The 13,459-nt window shown below is 38.9% G+C and overlaps 1 protein-coding gene across 3 annotated transcripts in view; it reads left to right on the top strand.

Annotated features, from left to right (window-relative positions):
- LOC124612456 (band 7 protein AGAP004871) overlaps positions 1–13,459 on the top strand; it is a 570,585-nt gene that overhangs the window by 292,050 nt on the left and 265,076 nt on the right. The gene's annotated exons all lie outside the window — the stretch shown is intronic.

The raw sequence follows: 13,459 nt of genomic DNA, 5'->3' as shown, positions 1-13,459 counted from the left end.
AGAGCAGAAGTCGACAGAATCATTGTTCGGAGACGAATGACCGAATCATACTCACATCTGTTGCACACAATGAACGCAAAATACATTAATATGATTGGCCTTTAATCTCAGGCACCCTCATTGCTATGAGAAAGTACAAATTAATGACTGACCGCAATATCCCTTCGGTCATTCGGTCTCTACACAACGATCGACTGACGTCACTGGAACCTGTCTAATAGTTTTAAACAGATATCAAATTTGATTGCTCTAAGCCAGGCAAATATATAAGCAAATTGCACTGCATGTCTGTTCGCTACGACAGACAACCGGAGAAAGACAAAGAGAGTAAATGAGCTCCCGTTCTTATACAAAAACAAGAGGAAAATCTTTCCCTACTCTGTTTTGTTTAAGCATCAGGCCACTTCAGTAACGTAGATCATCGATAAATTTCCACTACACCCTCACCACAGACCTCTGTGGGTGTCACAAATACAATTATTACTATACATAGAGACAATTGACGAAGAAGAATATGTGTAGGCGAGTCTGGCTCTTTACAAATATTAACTAAAATACGTACATTGTGAAACGTCCCCTTAGAAAAATAATGAATTACTGTGCTGATAAACCTTTTACGTTATTTGATTTTCAAACAGCTGAGCACAACTGAACGTTCTCAGACATTTCTCTCTTTACGTATTCTGATCAACACTAAACTGACACACAATATTTTTAGCGCAACGCAATCTGACTTTCAAGAATCCCTAGAAAAGAATGGCCCTGACTAACAATAACCTATACCTTTCATGAATTACTTACCTCACAAAAATCTTCGTTACTCGAACTACTGCAATACAGCGAGCGCCACTACTGCCAGCTAAGTAAAAGATTCTAACTACTGAAGGCACTAACTACTGATAGGCATAGTTAGCAAATGACAGATTTTGATCAAGAACAAACAATGTATTTACCTTAATAATGTTCAAATTCATCATATATATATGTATCAGTCCATGACATCCAATAATTCAAATTTACTCTTTCTGATGGACACACGTCCAGATCGTCCGCTCTCAAAATTCTGCCATCTCTCTCCCCACATCCGCCACTGTTGGCGGCTCACCTCCAACTGCACAACGCTACGCGCTATTCACATCCAACTGCCCAACACTACAATAGAGAATATTTCAACGATGTCAACCAGCCACAGACTGCACACAGCACAGCCAGTGATTTTCATACAGAGCGCTACGTGGCGTTACCAATATAAAAACCTAAACAGCCTACTTACAAATTGTTTTGGGCAGTGACCAATACAGATCTGAAAAAAAATTCGTAATTACAATAACAAAGATATCAAATGCACATACTTATTCATACACTGTTGGTCAAAAGCAAATATTGTTCTCATTAAGACAGCCCTGATCATTTATCACAATAGTAATTACATTTTTTTTTCACAAAGTCTCATTAGTAAAAGGAAATGCACACGGAAATATTAGATTTCCATGCAGTCTTGAAGAAGTAGTGTTGTCCTTCCAACGGAAAAATAGTGCTGACTCTTGACAAGCAGACAGGTAATGGACCACAACAGAGCAAACCCACAGCAGAGTCAGTCGAAGTTTTGAAGAATATTGGTAGGTAGGTCCTCACAGAGTAGACCCACTGTAGTCCTGGTAGAGATTATGGTATTGATGGGCCATCAGAGTTCAGACCCACTGCAGTCCTTGTAGAAATAATGGTATTGGTGGGCCATCGAAGGTGCAGACCCACTGCAGTCCTTGTAGAAATAATGGTATTGGTCGGCCATCGAAGGTGCAGACCCACTGAAGTCCTTGTAGAAATAATGGTATTAGTGGGCCATCGAAGGTGTAGACCACTGTAGTCCTTGTAGAGATAGCCAGCAGCCATCTGTTGCGATTGAGCAGGTGCACCATCACCATCGAACAGTCTTGCGGATAATATAGCAAGTCCATGAGCCACCACTTGTGCACTCACAATTTTTTTTAAATGTCCTTAGAACCAGCAATGCTGTTAACTAGCCCCTTGCTGAATTATTAACACACGTGCAAACACTAACAGTCCCAACTTCTCACATATTGTGCGTATACTATGACCAACAGAAGTGTGTGCAGTGAAATGTAACTTAATTATTACAATTATAAATTTACAACATAAGAATACAATTACAAAGGTAAAAAATACATCATTAAAGAACATGATAGTACAGACGACATTTGTAGTAATACAGGCTTTACAATAGAATAGAAATAAACATATACATCAGTGTTACAGGAATTATGACATCAGTAAATACATAAAAGATCAGAATAGCTTTCGAAAATAATGTCTAAACATCTTAACAAAGTAAATAACATATTATTAATGCAAATTATATTTGAGGATAACAGTATTCCTCATCATAGTGAATGTAGCTTAGTATTAGAATAATTCTACAACATAATCCTTACTAGCTAAACATATAAAGACAGGAAAAACACAAATACACATAGCGGAATAACACAAAAGGAAAGGACAGGGTTAGTTTTCAGTGTAACATTTGGTACTGCAGTCCAACGCAAAACTTCATTCCATAGATCTTTCCTCTTATTTCAACATTTGCTCCTGCAAAAAAATATCCTATCTAACACTGTTGTCCCTAAACCCTACTGTTTTGTTCATATCCTCTTTCAAAATAAATATTTTTCGTTGCACAATATTCATTTTTGCCTAAATCTTTATCATATAACTTCTCAATGCATTCTTTCCCTATTCTTCATAATTACTTATGTAGTCTACCCCCCTCTTAAGCTAACTTAAATCTACAGAGCTCAGATATATATACTAAGGGATGAGGCAATGCAGCAACACATAACAGATTAACACAAAAAGCAATGACAAAAAATGCAAATTGGCAAAATAAGCAGCAGTAAATCTAAATTAGCAAAGCAAATGCAATATTACAGCTAATATGATCCAATGTGCAGCAACAAGAAAAATGGATCAATAGTAACACTGGCTTAACAGAGTAATACAAAGTGAAATTCAGTTGCACTATGCCTGGCAAACAGCAGCAGCAAATGCTATAAATTGCACCTAAACATAACAAAGCTCAAGCAGAAAAAATATTACAGTAAAGATGGCCATATCTAATACCTATGTCACATCTTAACACTAGAGTGATGGATCATGATAACGTACTCTAGCAGACAAGTTACCAAATCGTTAAAAAATTATTTATGCCATTCCTGTGAAGGGAAATGTCTATTTGTGTTCCCTTTTTTTTGGGGGAAAGTAGATCATAAAATTATTGTTTAATGCATCCATAGACAGAAAATATTTATATTAGTACACATATTAAATTTTATTTTAATCAAAGCTGCAGTGGAGCTGGAAACTAGATATTAAACAAAATAGGCAAATATATATACAAACCAAAGCACGAAACATCATTCACTAGCCACATGGCATTTCATAAGCCAGTAAAAAAATCTCTCAACTAGAAAGACAGTAGTCATAATCAAGTGTATAGACATAAAATATTTCTCATCATTTCATTAGGCATTTCAGTAAGTAGCACAAAGTATGTGCTCCACAGTATAATCACATATTTCCAAGTAATAGCCTGTCATATTTGCGATGCTTTCTACAAAGGAATGTCAATAGCGAGGATAATGGCCTCTTTTTTTCTCCACCTAATGCCTTTTTCTCCAGGCTTCTGGCGCAGCTGGGTGTCCACAACGCATTACGTCAAGGTCACTTAGCTTTCTTACCGAAATATTTACGAAAGCAGTTTGCGCTACAGTGATATTCTCATATATAAAAAAAAATCACAGGTCGAGAATTTGCGTTACAAATGTGTAGAAACAAAATCCTATAAATATAACAGTGTCCAAAAAATTTTCGCCGGCATTGTGATACATTCACGCATGTACACACTTTTCATAGTTTTTAAAGTACGATTCTTAGTTTCCAACACCCTTTATCACAATCAGAGTCCCTAACCACTACTCATTATTCCTTACGTATTATTCATATACATATTCGTCGACACTTCTTCAATATTTCATCATAATAAATACATAGCATAATCAAATTCTTCATATAGCACCAGCTTATTGATCATACCTCAACAGCATAATACACATCGTCATCGTAAAAATAACATCATAACACCTCAGTCAAATCTCAAAATCGTTGTAGCTTCCTCCAATAATTTCAAAACCTAAAAAAAAATTCTCTGCTCATTTCAATAGTGTCATCTATCTCAAACGTACTTTAAAAATCATGATCCCAAACCAAATACATTATTCAAAGCTCTCATAGTATCACAATGGTTCCGAAAAAATATGAACAGTTCACAAGGTACAGGCAAAATACAATTTCATAAGTGTGAAGTTATCCAACTGTGTAATTACGTAAACATCTGTCGCTGGCGTAGTAAAAAAAAATGTTTGTCTCTCTCAGTTAAATGATCAGATAGCTGTGTAACTCTGTGTGAAATATGGTACCGATGTGTAAAGTTGTATAAGCAAATACCATATTAGCTAGGGCTCCTAGTGCTCGGTACATGCTTAGCACACAAAGTAGGCATGTACCCCCTGAGGATTAAAGTAATTATACCCTCAGGTGTTACAGATTACAGCTATGGAATGAAATGTATCATGGAAAACCTTTGTATCTTTGTAATTCAAAAATCTTTAAAAATAAATGTTTTAAGTACAAAATTAATCACTCAAATACGTGTACTGTAGCTTTAAACTGTGCGTCTTGTTGTAAGATAATCTCTGTCATTACTTAATGGTAAAAAATGTGCCAAGTGTCGTAATTATCGTCGTCCGTAAGCAAAATTCTGTCGAAGTCAATGTACTTACCTCGTAATAAACAAAAGTGAAATGCTATCCATATAGATATCGTAGTTATTACGTACATTACCGTGATCAATACTGTAACGTATTGTTGTGTTACGAAAAAGGCTGTCTCATTGTAGCTATACCACAAAAGTTACTACTAAAACATGTTTTACTTTCCAGAAGAATTCAGAAAAACTGTGCAGATATAAAATAGATACAGCACAAAACCAACAATGTAAATTGTGTCACACATTAGTAGTGTCGTGATATAATCGTGTAGCTTTCAAATAAACTAACCACTGTGCCATCTAGTGTCTCTTAGAAAGGACTTTAATTACAAAATGTATTTTCAAGTAAATCAAAACATTGCATTACAATGTCATTAGCAGTACATGACCTAAGTATGTAAGCCTTTTAGTCGTTACGTAATCGTGCAACTAACAAACAAGAATGTACACACACAATAATACTGTGTCTTCTGTTCACTATAACAATGCATTTGTAATTACTGTCTAAATATGTTCCCTAGGTTCTAGACTGGATAGTTAACTTCAAAACATCGTTGCATGTTAACGGTTTCTAAGTGTGACAAAGCGTACTAGTAGCGTGAAGTGGAAAATTTTGTAGCAAAGACTAAGTTAAAAAGCAGATTATCTCTCAATAAACGGTTTTACATGTGAAATGTGGTACAATCCTTTACTCTTCCTAGCATGCAGAGTTTCAGTTTCAATGCAATTATCATGTGGCATACGTCGGTAAGGTATACTGGAATTTTTCTCAAGGTTAGCTTATGTTATTTTTCTCAAGCCCAGCCGGCGCACGTGGCTACCTGAAGTGCGAGTCATTGTCTGTTTCTTTGTTGGCGCGCGTCATTATTCGGATTTGGAGACCTAACTTCAACAAATTCACCTTGTCGAGAGCGCCCTGCCCTCTTTGAATCCCGCCAGTTCTGATGAAATTCAGGTCTGTCGTTTTGTCGGTAGTTTACATAGTTTCTTGTTTGTCGGTCATGTGGTGGAGAATTTCTCCCGGAATCGTAACTGCGCGGTGGACCGTTGCGTCTGAAGTTATTTATCCTGTCTCCCTTGATAAAAATTATTTTGGTTCCCATATTGTCTGTTTCTCTGATTGTCTCTCATAGTCATTACCGGGGAGAGGTAATCTTTCCCTGTATTATTACTACTCTGCCAACGATTGTCATACAGGTGGTGTCTGTTTTGGTCACGGTTTGCGTTGTAAGAATAGCCTTGTCGTGTCCAGTTATTATTTCTGTCATCGCGGAATTGTGACGGATGTGACCTGTAATTGTTGTGTTCCTGTTTTCGCGTTCCGCGATTGTTAGTGTCAATTTCCAACTCTTGTAACAATCCCTGAAAAGCTTCAATGTCGTCTTTGCGACGTCCTGCCAAAATAATATGTCGTAAACGTTCAAGCAATTTGATTAAGCAAATGCGGATGAGTTCTGAGGGTTCAAAAATGGTTCAAATGGCTCTGAGCACTATGGGACTTAACATCTATGGTCATCAGTCCCCTAGAACTTAGAACTACTTAAACCTAACTAACCTAAGGACATCACACAACACCCAGCCATCACGAGGCAGAGAAAATCCCCCACCCCGCCGGGAATCGAACCCGGGAACCCGGGCGTGGGGAGCAAGAACGCTACCGCACGACCACGAGATGCGGGCAGTTCTGAGGGGCTGCATGGGTTTGACAGGTACATCTACATCTACATCTACATCTACATTGATACTCCGCAAGCCACCCAACGGTGTGTGGCGGAGGGCACTTTACGTGCCACTGTCATTACCTCCCTTTCCTGTTCCAGTCGCGTATGGTTCGCGGGAAGAACGACTGCCTGAAAGCCTCCGTGCGCGCTCTAATCTCTCTAATTTTACATTCGTGATCTCCTCGGGAAGTATAAGTAGGGGGAAGCAATATATTCGATACCTCATCCAGAAACGCACCCTCTCGAAACCTGGCGAGCAAGCTACACCGCGATGCAGAGCGCCTCTCTTGCAGAGTCTGCCACTTGAGTTTATTAAACATCTCCGTAATGCTATCACGGTTACCAAATAACCCGGTGACGAAACGCGCCGTTCTTCTTTGGATCTTCTCTATCTCCTCCGTCAACCCGACCTGGTACTGATTCTTGTGCAACATGTCTTCCAAATATTTCACAAGACTGGAAAATTCAGATTGTTCGAAATGTTTCATCATTAGGTTGCTATGTTTTACTCGGTCTTGTGTAGCTTGAGACCAATATGCTGAGAGGAAGGCATGATAAAATTCTCCTTCACTGTGACAATCGTGAATGACCGATCGCATTTTTACACCTGGTTCATACTCTAAGCAGCCACACATAAATTCTAATCCGTGCTCCAATGATCAGTTGGGAGGAAAACAATGAGAGAATTGATGAAGCCACACTTATGGATGAATGTCGTTGCCAGAATTCTTAAATGTTTTGAATTTACGTGTAGTAATGAACAGCTTATAGTCAAAGTCATCGTGTTGGCGAGTAGCACATCGGTCACTGTTACGTCATGCCGGCGGTTTCATCTCAAAGTTTGGTGCACCTTGCCAATTTCTTTCATAATTTCCGAAATGCCCACTGTTATTATTTTGTGGCTTTTCCGTATTTCTAAGTCCCTCTTCCCGTGTTGGAGCGCGAGTCTCCTGTGAAATATGTAATTCTTGTATTACTTGTGCCAATTAATCTTGTACTTCCCGGATTTCTCTTTTGTGTTGCTTATTAATTTGATTCTGATTTTGTTTGAATTTCCTAACTTGTTCGCATTCTTCTGTGTCATTAAAGACTACCGGTCTTGTGTCATTCAGATTATCATATACCTTCATAGATAAATTATTTAGCTGATCCGAAAGCTCGACTACTTTCTCTGATAATGAACTAATTTCCTCCATGTGTCTTTCTGAACCAATTTTCAGAGTATCTACTGTGTCCTGTAAGTTTTCCCGGGTTTTTGCAAGTTGCGTAACCGAATCGGTAGATGTAACTGAGTCAATTTTAGCCCGCAAGGTCTCGTGATTTTCATGAACAATAGTTTGCACTTCTTTTATGGCTGCTTCGTGATTCTACAATGCATTTTCATGACGCGAAAAAATAGGTTGAAAATGCTCACAAATTTGTGTTTTTACGTCATTACAGACTTTTTGACATTTCGATTCGATTTTAAGTAACTCAGCAGTTAAACCTTCACTTGTTTGTTCAAGCGGTTGTTCCACTGAGTCTAACTTATGTAACTGTTGCTGTGTTTGTTTTTGATTTTGTTCCATTGCATCTAACTGTTGCTGTGTTTGTCTCTGGTGTTGTTCCATTCTGTCTAACTTTTGAAGATTTTGTTCCATTGTGTCTAACTGTTGCTGTGTTTATCTCTGATTTTGTTTCATTTGTTGCATTAATTGCAATAATAATGTATTAGTGTCTGGAATCTGTTCCTTAGCAGTGCATTTGCACCGGCAACATTCACATTTTGGCAAGCTGAAAATGTGTCTTGACTTATTTGAGAAAATAATCTACAGTATTTGCAAGACTGTGTCCTGTCATTTCGGATTCCTGAGGCGGGCAGTTGCCGACCGATCGATCGATAATGCTTCCCTGCTCACTAATTGTTTCACTGTCTACACCATTATCTGCCGCCCGCTCCATTTCCCTATGCACAATTACCAAATTACTACGTTGAACGTCTGTTAATTAATTACACGGTGGTGCTGATAAGCTACAATCGTTGTCACTATCATTTCTCATTTTACTTTGGAGCCTAGTGTTACGTTTTTCACACGCCATAATTATCACGTATTTCACACGATAATAAGAAAAGCACAATTTGAAGAGCAAAAATAAGAACACACATTAACACAGCACTGAAAATAATATCTAGTTAATTGCAAGCGCAGCTCCGAAATACTTGTTGCAAATCTACATGCATTCCACAACTGTTTGACTGTACAACAATGAAAAACTACAACTACAAAGGAAATTCTCTCTATAATTACTCGCTAGCAATAAACAATAGCTACACTAATTACACAAACTACAAGAAACAAGCAGAAGATTCCACTGAGGTATCCTCGGCTAAGGGTCGACATATGGAACGTCCCCTTAGAAAAATTAATGAATTACTGTGCTGATAAACCTCTTACGTTATTTAATTTTCAAACAGCTGAGCAGAACTGAATGTACTCAGACATTTCTCTCTTTACTTGTTCTGATCAACACTAAACTGACACACAATATTTTTAGCGCAACGCAACGCAACGCAATCCCTACAAAAGAATGGCCCTGACTATCAATAACCTATATCTTTCATGAATCACTTACCTCACTAAAATCTTCGTTACTCGAACTACTGCAATACAGCGAGCGCCACTGCTGCCAGCTAAGTAAAAGATTCTAACTACTGAAGGCACTAACTACTGATAGGCATAGTTAGCAAATGAAAGATTTTGATCAAGAACAAACAATGTATTTACCTTAATAATGTTCAAATTCATCATATATATGTATCAGTCCATGACATCCAATAATACAAATTTACTCTTTCTGATGGATACACGTCCAGATCGTCCGCTCTCAAAATTCTGCCATCTCTCCCCCACATCCGCCACTGTTCGCGGCTCACCTCCAACTGCGCAACGCTACGCGCTGTTCACATCCAACTGCCCAACACTACAATAGAGAATATTTCAACAATGTCAACCAGCCACAGACTGCGCACAGCACAGCCAGTGATTTTCATACAGAGCGCTACGTGGCGTTACCAACATAAAAACCTAAACAGCCTACTTACAATTGTTCTTCCAAAAAGTAATACTTTAAATGTGTACATTATTTAACATTCCAGATAAACCACTATAGTCGTCGTCCGCGGCTCGTGGTCTTCTGGTAGCGTTCTCGTTCCCCCGCGCACGGGGTCCCGGGTTCGATTCCCTGAGGATTTTCTCTGCATCTAGATGACTGGGTGTTGTGTGTCTTTGATCATTTCATCCTCATTCACTCGCAAGTCGCCGTAGTGGCGTTAAAGAACTTGTGGAGCGGCGGCCGAACCGCCCCGCGAGGGGTCTCCCGGCCACAAATGCCATACGCACATTATTATTATTATTATTACCATAGTTGTCGATGAAGAGAAAACTGCCACATAGGCGTGACAACAAAATGCCAAGACCCATAAGATGGTCTCCCGACAGAGAAGAAACAAATTCCAGAATTGCTTAAACTTCAGAACTTTAAACAGCGCCATAAACTTCAGTACGTACAACATAGTAAATAAAAATATTTTTGTGCGTCTTAAAATCGAGTGAAATGTAAAATTATCACACGACAAATGGAAAATTATTAGATGACAAGGAAATTGTCTATCATAATAAGAATAGGAAGCAACAAACTTTAGATAAGTCAAATGAAGAAAGACAACCTTTCTTTCAACAAAAATGAGATCCAGCTACTTAAACAGAGCTGAAGCTTTATTTATTTGGTAAGTATTTTATTTTTGTTTCTAGCTTCTTTCTTGCTTGACGGATTATTCGAGCCACTTGTGTTTCTGGTGACTGAGAACGCTATAAAGACATAGAATGATTAATATAATACGTACATTAATATTAACCGCCATGTAAGTTATGTATTATAACAAAACGCATATTATAAAAAAAATTGAATCATATTTCTACCCTTAACCGGAAGAACCTTATAGCCCACAGAATAATGAGACGGAAGTTGTCTTTTTGGCAATGGGCTTGTTAATAACCACAAAATAGAACAAAACGTAAAATCGTGTGTTATTCCTCTTTACTCGTGGAAGTACATAGATATGTTTCTTACGCGTGAAATATTGTGTTTATATTATTATTTTTTTACCAGATGTGATGCAGTTAGCTTAAATCATTTTATTCAAAAGCTTTTGCTCTGTTTACATTTTTACTTTGCAATCATTCATGTTTCTTGATGTTTTACTACTGCTTGCTACTCAAAAGTATACCATCTACAACGTTAGTTACGTGGAAAAACACTTGAAAAAAAGAAAACACATTTCTTACGGTGCATATGACTTTAATAGACGGTAGGCTTTCTTTCCGCTACCTGCTCTAGTATCGCTCCAAATTTCAGACAGTAACAACTTTCAGAGCAGTGAGAATCTCGGCTTTATACGACAATTAGTGTGTCCAGGTGTTAGGAAAATGGTACTGTTAGTTATCTGAGGCATTGGTGTTACTTTTTAAGGCCATGATATGACCCAGTGAACACCATCAAACATTTACCAACAGGAATAATGTTTAAACGAGATTTACGAAGTGTGCAGCATGAAACGTCCTTGGCTTTCTTATAGCGGCAGTTCATCGTGCGTCCGCGCAGTTTCAGATAGAATAATTCTCTTCCCATTTTGTCCGTCAATTCGCAGATTTATTGTACACAAGAGACGCGGTGGAGTTTATGTTCTCCGTCGATGTACAGAAGTCCCTGATCGAAAAGAAGTTCTCCGGAGGATTCGAGAAGTTAGCTACTGAGTCAGCATGAAAGCGACACCTATCTGGCTTAGCTAAAAGTGTTCTTAATGTACAATTATCATCAGTCATTTGACTTCCACTACACCTAGGCTTTTCCATCCATTATGGTCTTCAGCAATAAGCTTCCATGTTGTTCTTACTTTTTTTTATGACGTCATCTAAAAATCCTTCATTAGGTGGTTATCTGTGTGTTTTTTTTATCGCTTCGAATTCTGGAAAGGATTTTTGTGGCGTATCTTCCAGTTAGGTCCCATTCAACTCTGTCGCTTTTGCAATATAGTCTTAATTTAACTTTCTAGCTCATTAAAACTGTATGTCTGACGGGGACTCGAACGCATGAGCTTTACCTTCCGCGGAGAAATGCTCTACCGACTGGGCTACCAAAGCAGCACTCACGACACGTCACCAAAGCTTCATTTCCGCCACTACCTCATCTGGTGCCATCACAGAAGTTCTCCCGCGAAACTTGAAGGACTAGAACTCCCGGAAGAGCGGATATTGCAGATACACGGTTTAGCCGTAGCCTGGGAGATGTTTCCAGAATGAAGTTTCATATCAGCACACAATCCCCTTTAGAGTGGAAAATTTCATTATTGTCATAATTTCTTCCTCCATTCTGATATGTTCCATGATTCACATTTTTGTTTTCTTCATTCTTCTAGTAATTCCCAACCTACATCACTCAGTTATTTCGCGGTGCAATTTGTGAATGCTTTTCGAACTGTAATTCCATGTCAAACTGGTAGTGCACAACAGTCGTAAACTTTCCGTTACAGACGCTATGGATGCTTCGGTTTGAAACCTTTATAAGCTGGATCTTCCGAAATTACGAGGTAACTGAGAGCGTTAGTTGAGCAACATCCAAAATTCCACGAGGATATACATGATAAGCTATGATATTTTGATCAAAATGTAGGAAGATTGGAACAACATGCCCTTCAATGCGCGTCTACAAATAAGCGTTATTACACCAGGAATTGAGCGAGGAAGTAAGTTCAGCAAGTCATCGTTACGCCGACGTCGTGTTATTACATCGATCAGACAATTTTCCAGCTGCGCACCACCGTAATCAAGCAAATCTTTCCGAGCTGCGAGGGTAGTAGTATTATAAAATGTCAAGGAAGATGGCGTGACTGTAAGTGCAACTACGGATCGATGTTATTACGCGCTACGCAGAAAAACTATTTTCTTTTTGCTTCTTCCGCTACAATTCTCTAATTCGGCGGCAAAACTGAACTTCCAGCGCGCGTACACTCAGACTCTCATTCAAAAACACAGCACTAACACTGGTAAATAATAGGAATCTGAATATTTGTGTTGTGTGTTAAGGTGATGTTCGTTATTTGGTCGTATGGTAACAAAGCTTATGGCCCGCATCTCGTGGTCGTGCGGTAGCGTTCTCGCTTCCCACGCCCGGGTTCCCGGGTTCGATTCCCGGCGAGGTCAGGGATTTTCTCTGCCTCGTGATGGCTGGGTGTTGTGTGCTGTCCTTAGGTTAGTTAGGTTTAAGTAGTTCTAAGTTCTAGGGGACTGATGACCATAGATGTTAAGTCCCATAGTGCTCAGAGCCATTTGAACCATTTTTGAACAAAGCTTATGGATTGAGTGTTCACAATCAGCTGCTGCAAATGAAGGTATGAATTCCACACGCGGCTAATGAACCGATTGTTACTTACTGAAAATAAATCGTTAGCTGACGGAATATAATAACTTCGTAGTTTTATGTATTATTGCCCTGTAAACACACAAGTTTTAGAACGACTACGTAGATCAGCCCGTGCACGACAGTACACAGTACTAAAACGCTCCATAGACCTGCGCTCGAAAATGCAATTTTTCAAGGGACTGTATCTCGGATTCTGTTGATCACAGAGATAAGAGGTCAAGTGTTTTGGGCCGGCCGGAGTGGCCGAGCGGTTCTAGGCGCTTCAGTCTGGAATCGCATGACCTCAGATTTTAACTCCCATAGTGCTCAGAGCCATTTGAACCATTTCGAATTCTGCCTCGGGCATGGATGTGTGTGATGTCCTTAGGTTAGTTAGGTTTAAGTAGTTCTAGGGGACTGATGACCACAGCAGTTAAGTGCCATAGTGCTCAGAGCC

The sequence above is a fragment of the Schistocerca americana genome, chromosome 4 (genome assembly GCF_021461395.2).
Source record: "Schistocerca americana isolate TAMUIC-IGC-003095 chromosome 4, iqSchAmer2.1, whole genome shotgun sequence".
In the NCBI taxonomy this organism is placed as follows: domain Eukaryota; kingdom Metazoa; phylum Arthropoda; class Insecta; order Orthoptera; family Acrididae; genus Schistocerca; species Schistocerca americana.
Note: the sequence above shows the minus strand (reverse complement) of the source record. Positions and strands in the feature narration are given on the sequence as shown.